The sequence below is a fragment of the Phymastichus coffea genome, unplaced genomic scaffold (genome assembly GCF_024137745.1).
Source record: "Phymastichus coffea isolate CEN01 unplaced genomic scaffold, Cenicafe_Pcof_1.1 PCOF00090, whole genome shotgun sequence".
Classification (NCBI taxonomy): Eukaryota; Metazoa; Arthropoda; class Insecta; order Hymenoptera; family Eulophidae; genus Phymastichus; species Phymastichus coffea.
In genome coordinates, this window is record NW_026706901.1 from 794,071 (window position 1) to 802,673 (window position 8,603).

The window sequence follows — 8,603 nt, forward strand, 5'->3', positions numbered from 1 at the left end:
ATTCGTAAAAGCTTCAGGTTATTTATTGTGTTGTTTATATTCGATTTCTCACTTTGCTGGCAGACTTTTCCCAAAGCCCGCAGTCTTCGTCGGTCTTTCGGCTAGCACGCGCACCTGCAGCTCCGCTTTATGCGCTATTACGTATAACGTCGCAGTGCCCGGGCTGCCCGACTACTGCACTGTGAGCATTATTAATAATAATGCCTTGGAAAATCGCCCAACGAACTTTTATTAAGCCAACATTCGGCCTGCCGATTTCCAGGATGGATGATAAATTGCATAAGACCAAGTAATTACAGGCAGCCAAATGTCACGATAGTCGTTCCCACTTGACTAATCGTATTTGAGTTTATGTATTAGTTTCGTGCGGCACGTGCCAAATGATATATTGGAGTGTATCGATGGTCGTTCACTCTTTCCCATGGATGTTTCATTAATTATCCCGTACTAGAAGTAATTTCGTTTGACGAATATTCCCTTGACAACCAAGTCGACGATAAATATGGCGCCCCCAATGAAATTCACTTTTTCTCCAGTAACGAGCTACGATGATTGAACAATTGCCGACTTCGCGAACAATCGAGTACAATTTGTATAACAAAAATAAGTGAAATGCGACCTACTTTTATTCTGCGCCTGATTTCGTTGTGGGGCGTGCCTTATCTCATGTTTTGGTTGTCATCTAATCGAGAACATTATCCCCCCTAGATTCGTTCCTCTAGTATTATTTTACGTCGCCGGCGCCAGTGTCAGCCTCCATTTCATTCGCCCTCTCGTTTTCCGGTAAAGAGAATTCAGCTAAGTGTTTAGTCTTGAAAACTTTAATTTTTGAGTTACTGCTAAATGCAATTGCCGTCTTCTATGGGGAAGAATGTTTAGCAGCGCTATAAATTTGCCAACAAAAAGTCACGCTTTTTATTGAACGTTGCATAGATGCGCCGAGGAATAAGTTGGTTTAATATTCGAAAAAGTCGATTTTCTGCGTGGAAAAATACGAGATAAAAGAGCGTGCGCCACCATGAAAGAAAGCGAGAGGGAGAGCGAGACAGAGAGAAGAAATGTAGAAAGAAAAAGCTTTCAAGACAGTTTTACAACTAGATAGAAGGCTGGAAGCTTCATTTCCTGGCAAGTCGCCGGGACGAGATGCTGGACGAGCGAGCAGCACGCAGAGCTATTTAGGCGAAAGAATGAGGGATGAAGCGGTGTAGGAATGGCGGCCACGTGGCTGCTGTATTGAAGTTTAGGAGTTGAGGAGGCATAAGACAGAAAGAGGACCAACTCAAAGGGTCTCTTTCTCACTCTCAATGTCGGCGGCCTTAATCCGAGCGAGTGGCTTTCGCCGTGTAATATACTGCGCGCAGTAGCAAGTAACTTCAAGTATTAAGTTTAAGGGCTCGGCTCGACCTCGGCATCCACTGTTACGAAACGAGGCCGCTTTTACAGCCAGTAAAATGTTGATTGGAATCCCGCCGATCGCAAGCCAGGGAGCTACTACGCCGCCACTTCGTCAACGCACCGCTCTGCGCTTGCTCGTACCTCAAAAGCGCGACCCAACGACTCTTTCAGCTGACGACGACTCAAGAAAATCACGTATAGAGCGTGTAAGCAGCCGTCGTCTACGTGTATACATTCAATATTTTAATGTCTGGGCATCGTTTCAATAATCAGCCAGCTTCTTATTCCAACTATTGGGCTATATTTATTTCTATTTTATTATGTCACGTTTATTACGAATTAAACTATCGTTTCAGCTTCCTCAAACTTGAAAATATTTACTCGTGAAAGAACAAATGAGCTTTCTAATTCACTGTTATTAGTTCTCACAAAAATCGCTATTATGATCACTCGTTACAAAATATATTTACAAACTTACATAGACTACTGTTCGTAAACAATTGGTACAGTGAACAATACGTTTTTCTAATAAAATTATCTCTCTTGTCTTAGACAAATTTCACCTGGGAGTACTTCACAAAGGAAATGCCTTTCCTTACAAGACATTTCTTGTAAGTGAACATATACCGATGAATAAGTATTAATTTTTCCATCGCTCTTATATCATTCTGTCCTTTGTCGACGCTAAAATATTTGTAAATGCCGATTCTTATCCGCCCTTACCTTAGCCGATTTGAGAACGTAACTTATAGCTTGAAAACAGCTAATTATGGTTGATTATAATTATTATAAATATCTTCAACCTTGTTTTCAGTTGTAAATGAGTAAAATTAAAAATTCACGGTAAAAACTTTCACACGTAACGAACGTGTGAAAAAATTAAATGATACGTTTCGTAAATGTTAGGAATAAAGATCGAATCCAGCGTGATTTTTCAGTGGTTAACGGACAACTTTGGGCACGGTTCGGTGCATATAAATAAAACGTTCACGTAACACAATAGCGCGTCACTCGATATTTTTTAAACGAGCACTAAAAGTACAATAATCGTGTAAAAGTAGCCGTAAAATGTGGCGCGCAGTATCGACGTTTGACACGTGTCTGACCAACTCGTGTCCGCGCATTCTGCGTACAATAACGAGATTTCTGTTGCGATTATTGGACGTCGCCAAACGAAACTATCTGCAAAAAACGCACGAACATGTGCAGGTGAAAGCAGTAGACGATAGATGGCAAGAAGAGAAGGTGCGAAGGGGCGTGGAGTAAAACAGAAGCGAGGAATCTGCACGTGTCGAGCGTTGAATTACTCGGGGTGCACTGCGCCAGAGGACGGATTGAGCTCGAAGGGACGTTGGCGCGCGATGCAGCAGATGCTGTTCCTTTCGCGGCACTTCGCCCATCGCCTGCTCCGAAAGAATGCAGCTCAGCTCGCGCTGGGAGCTGACTCGATTCGGAAACAAATGATCAAGCGAAGTGCTGCTCAACTATGCTTCTGCTGCTGCTGCTGCTGCTGCTGCTGCTGCTGCTCGAGCGTTTGTCTTGGATAACTGTCCTCGCTTCGCGTGCATTGGCTCGGCGGTCCTTTGCATTCCGTTCTGTCGACGCGACTATTCTCTGGAACTTCGGCAGACGATCTCTCGTCGAAGACTGTTGCGCCGGCCGGCTTGCACTAACCAAGTATCACCATATAGTCGCTGTGAGCGAGGGAAGATGAGTTGCAGGCCCGATTGGAGGCGCTTTATCGAGCGAATCAAGCCCGCGGGCGGACGCTGCCCTGCTCTCCAATTTGGGAATTGGAAAATGACGATTAGCACGTACCGCGGCGCGATCATTGTCAAACGAACGAATTCTGATCGCGCGTGCGAGCTGCTGCGTACACCCTCTGCATTCGCGAGCGGCACGGAATAGTGGAATTTATCCCAACGATTGTCGGCGCCGCGCACGCCTAGTCTTGCGATCAGTCGGTGCAGCTTCGTACCGATGCGCGCGATACAATTATCCGCATTTTCTCGCGCGTGCAACTCGATTGATAGTTTCGAGTCGATTTGAGCTGCAAGAGGCGCACGCGGAACGGACGAACGAACGCTAATCCGCGGAATCGCGCGCCACCTAACCGGATCGTCGCCAGCCGAGCGCCCAAAATAATCGAGAACCGTGCAAGCTACAAAACGCGGAGTGATTATCCAGGCTCGCAATCTGTACAGCAAGGGCCAAGGGAAGCGACGAGCCTACCGAGTGACGTGTCAATGACGGGAGGACATTCAATTTCCCGAGCACCGTCGCTGGCGCGAGGCTATTACGCGGCTACGCGACCGGAGCGCGTTAAAAGCGGCGCCGAATTAATGAAAAATGCCGAAGAAGAAGAGAAGAAGCCGCACGTGACGCGAGCGTGCGCCGAGCAAGCCGTAGGCTGCGAGAGACCGAGAGAGCATAGTCGTGAGATTGAAACCGGCGAAATTGGAGACCGAGCCTATCCCACTAGCGCTCTCGTTGGAGGTGAATCCTGGCGGATCAATAGCCTCCGTCTGGCCTCACCCTCTCTCTCTCTCTCTCTCTCTCTCTCGCGCGCGCGCACACTGTTACACGCGGAGAGCACGAGAGACGACCCCTCGGCTTTCTCGCCCCGCAAACGCGCCCGGCAAACTTCTCTCCCTCGCACTGCACAGACAGCGCTGATTCAATTGCCAATTGGCCAACTATCGTCCGCGTCTTTTTTCCTTTCGAATCCTTTGCCGCATTGCTCGTTTCAATATACTTGTCCACTCGCAAGTCCAACGCCATACCACAACAATACGTATTAGCTTTGTATTCTTGTACCTGGCTTGACCTATTTTTTACTTTAGCCGTTTACCTCTTTCATAACACAGCCCGATTTCCCGAATGAAACTACATCTTCTTCCATCTTTTCTCACATCGCCATCGTATACATCATCAATCTTGATCGAACAAAAAACTAACCATCAGCGATTATATTATCTCGCTTTATTAATCCTAGAAGAAATGTACGTTCTTTTAAAATCGATCTGATATTAATGTACGGCCTCGGCAATTCAATTTGAACAGAACTAGTTAACGCTGTTTATCTAATAACAACAGCGAAAGAAATTTCAATCGTATTCCAAAATGCACAGCGAATAATAACAGTTAAAGGATTTTTAGGGATTAAGAGCACAGCATACGTAAGATGGGTAGAGCCAATATACGACCATGCCTGGATTTCGAATTCATGCCTGATATGTGACCGTATGGCGCAGTGGCACTAATGCTCGGCTTTCAAGTGTTGACAGTTTCATAGATTTCAATCATCCTTAAAGGTGAAATCTATTTTGCAGCAGCTGTTTTTGGCTCTGACGATCAAATTTTATAGATTTCCTTCGAGAATATTCATTTAAGTTATCCAAATATTTTTAAACGTACAATTGCACTACACCATTCGATTCGCCTTCCTTTGCTCTTTCAAAAGCATTCATCAGAAATGTATTTTAGCTCGTAAACAAGTCGAGTGTTGTTGAATTATGAATAAACAATGCAATCATATCTATTTGCATTACAGTTATCAATTTATGATAACTTAGTCAGAATTAATAATTTAAATTTAATTTAATAATTTGTAATATAATTAATAATTATATAATTAGTAACATAAAAAATAAATTTAAATATTATATAATTAATAATTTATAATAAAATTAATAATTTAGTTAGAAAAGTTTAAAATCAGCTAAAAAAATTACTTATTCCAGTTATAAGTTAAAATATAGACTATTTTGTTTTATTTTTCAAAATCTATTTTTATATATAACTAGTCTTTGTTATATAGTATTAATTAGCTTATAGTAAAAAAATGTAAATAATATTAACATTTTAACTGACTGAAACGTGTCGTGTACAATTCAGTTATGTAAATATGCCGGTTTTTGTACAATCATATATCTGAACAAAGAATGATCGGCTTACAGTGCGATAATTTGTACTTTGAACCGAGTATTTCCAACAGTTACCGAATGAACCTTCATACTTAATCGAAAATTACAGCAGTTTGGTCATACTAGGGCCATTAGCGTTCATCTACCTTAATATAAAGCCATTTGAATGTCACTTTTGTAGTTTATGATCAAATAATTTCACTTCTAAAATACTATTGTCGCAAAGAGATAATCATCTTAATAGATAAACAAGGAAGGCGCTGGATAAGGAAGGTAAGGGATCGCACTTGAGGTCTAACTATTAGTGCGAGGTAGATCGCTAACCTGATGCCCGCGGTCGAGCTCGTAACTGCGCTGATCCCGCAGCCACCTTCAATTTGATAATTACAGTAGTCCTAAAAGGATCAATTACAGAGAAAAAAATAGACAACGAAATAATTGTTGTACGTTATGAAACTTTGGTAACCCTAAAAAGGGCCAATTAATTAATTTTTTTGCGTTTTTAATTTATTTGAATAAAAAACATGGTTTTATTTTAATTTATAAGCTAAATTTATGCCTCCTTTTCTTCATGTCGTCAAGTAAACTCTTAGATAGAGCTCTTTTCTTTCGGATGGCTCTGTTAGACAGACGACGTACTTCTTTCAATTCTTCAGTATACGAGTAAACATCATAATCGTCTTAGACGGGTGAATCAGTGATATCAATAAAGATGATCATTTTGAACTTTTCGAGAACCTGTATTTTATCATTCTCGTTGATAACCAATGGTCTTGCTTCTGGCAATGTTAATTTATAGTTCGACTATCGTTAAAGATTTTGATGGTAAGGGCATCCTTGGTTGTGAGAGTGAACTTAGTGGCAAGAGCGTCATTACTGGTGTTGGTAGAAGCTGCGGTGACCTTGAAAGCAGTGGTGGCAGCAAGACGGTTGAAGTCCTTAAGAGGCTTCTTGGTGCTGTCAGTGACAACATGCTTAATCCATCGGGATCATCGTATGCTTTCATGATGCATCATTGCCAGATTCTGATCTTGCTGTGGATTTTGCTGGAGTTATTATAGCATGTTTTCTTTTATCAAACTTTACAAAGTTTATTCCATTTATACATTAATTATTACATGTAAAATATCACAACAAGTTTTTGCATGAATATAATTTGTAATGTTTGTTGAAGTACACAAGTTAAACGCAGTATAGTAATAATAGGAGAATTTGCATTTTTTCAGAAAAGAAAGTACGCAATGGCACGCATTTATATCGGGCATTGCAATAATGGGCTCGATATTTAGTGGAAGTTGATATTTACGTTTATTAAGGTTAGAAACTAGCACCTTCCTTTGGGCGTCGAACAAAGGACATTGCCAAAGAGTGCAATTTATATTTTCTGGGCTTTCATTACATTTGCATTAAGAGCTATCGGTAATATTTATCTTATGTAGTGATTCGGCAGCCTTGAAATTATTATTCAACTATCATTCAGTAACCGCTCCGATGGGATTTACTGTAACGATAAACTGTCTTTTTAATTTAAGATTGCCAAACCAGAGAGATCTTCCTTCATTTACACAGTTTTGGAAATATAGTTTGCCGGTAGAAGTCGCCTGTTAGCTATGATTTCTCTGGTTTGCAATTTACAGTCGCTTTTGAATGTTTTAAGACAGTCAGAGAAGGGAATTTCATTATCATCTATACCTTCGCAATCTGTGATCGTCAATATCTTGACGGAAGGGTACCCAGTAAAACTTTATATGTTTGGAAAGTTAGATACTATATAGAGGAATAAGTTTTGGCTTTATTTCTCTGCTATGTGGATTTATATTTACACTAAATTTTTTTGGATATAAGTGAAATAAGAGCATTCAACAAATCAGATAAAATAAGAACATTGTATAAATCGCTAGTTTCAGCCACGTCTAGGGCTTCATTTAACGCTATATGCTCTCAGCAGTGTACACCAATGCTAGAGGGTTGATTTTTCTTTTTATTTTTAAATTCTTTTGAAAATCTGTACATTCAGCACCTACTCTCCATGAGAAGTTTTACCGTCGTCAGTGAAGTGTGATTTTCAGAAATGAGATCTATTTTGTTAGTGATCTTTGATTAAATTTATCTTTGTTGAGATTTGCAGAATTTTTTAGATTTTCGCTAAAATTTGCCCTGTGTAATTATTTTACTAATTATCTCATACATTTCATTTAAACGTTGAGCAATGAATGTTTTCGGTTTTCTCGTGCATTTATTAAAAATATGTTGAAAGCTTTTCAGAGAATTGAAGGTTTGAGAATTTTGACAGGAGAAGGTTTTTATTAGAAAACAGTTGCTTCGAGGCTGTACACTGTTGTATGTCTGGGATATCGGATTATGCAATTAGTATGTTTGTTGGAATGCTTATGCGAATACCAAGAGCTTTCTTTATAGCGGCAAATTGTAGGTTCTCAAGTTTATCAATATTTATCAATAGCACTCCTCCGAATAGGAAAATATATAAAACATCCATAGTCAAGTACGAAGCTTTTATACAAAATTAACAGTCTACTGGGGTCAGCTCCCCATCTTGTGCCATACAGAAACTTTATAATATTAAGAACTTTGGAACAGCACTTTATGAACTAAATCGATTTGCCGATCAAATGATAGCTTATAATCGAATAGCATGCCCAAGAAATGGGCTATTTCACTTGATTTAATAGTGTTGGAGCCTATCTTGATTCGTCTTTCACCGAATAGAATTTAATATAGATGGCTGTCATCCGCAAATTGAGAAGTTTCGATGCTTTTTTGTAAATTGTGGGTTATGCTACATATATATAATATATATAAGAGGACTCACAACTCCGCCTTGGGACACACCTTTGTTGGAAAGTTTAGGATTATCAAGGCAAGGGTCGGAATAAATTAATCTTTCATACATAATATATTTGATGAACATTTGTAGTTTTTCCGAGCTACCTATTAATGCTAGTTTTTCCAATAAAATACCAATAAATATTGGTGGCGTTGTTAAAAGCTCCATAAACATCTAAGAAGGCAGCCAACACTTCTTTCTTTTCCTAAAAAGGTTTCTTCGATTTTTATTTTTAAGTTCGAAAAGTTATCTGAACGTGAAGGACCTTTACGAAAGCCGCATGGGCTAACAGGGAGTAAATTATTATGTTTATCCCACTACTGTAGTCTGTTTTTAGTCATCGTTTGAAACAATTTACATACGGCTTAAGTGAGTAAGATCGGTCGAACATTTTTATTACTACTTTTTGGAATTAAGTGCACGAATGAATCTTTCCA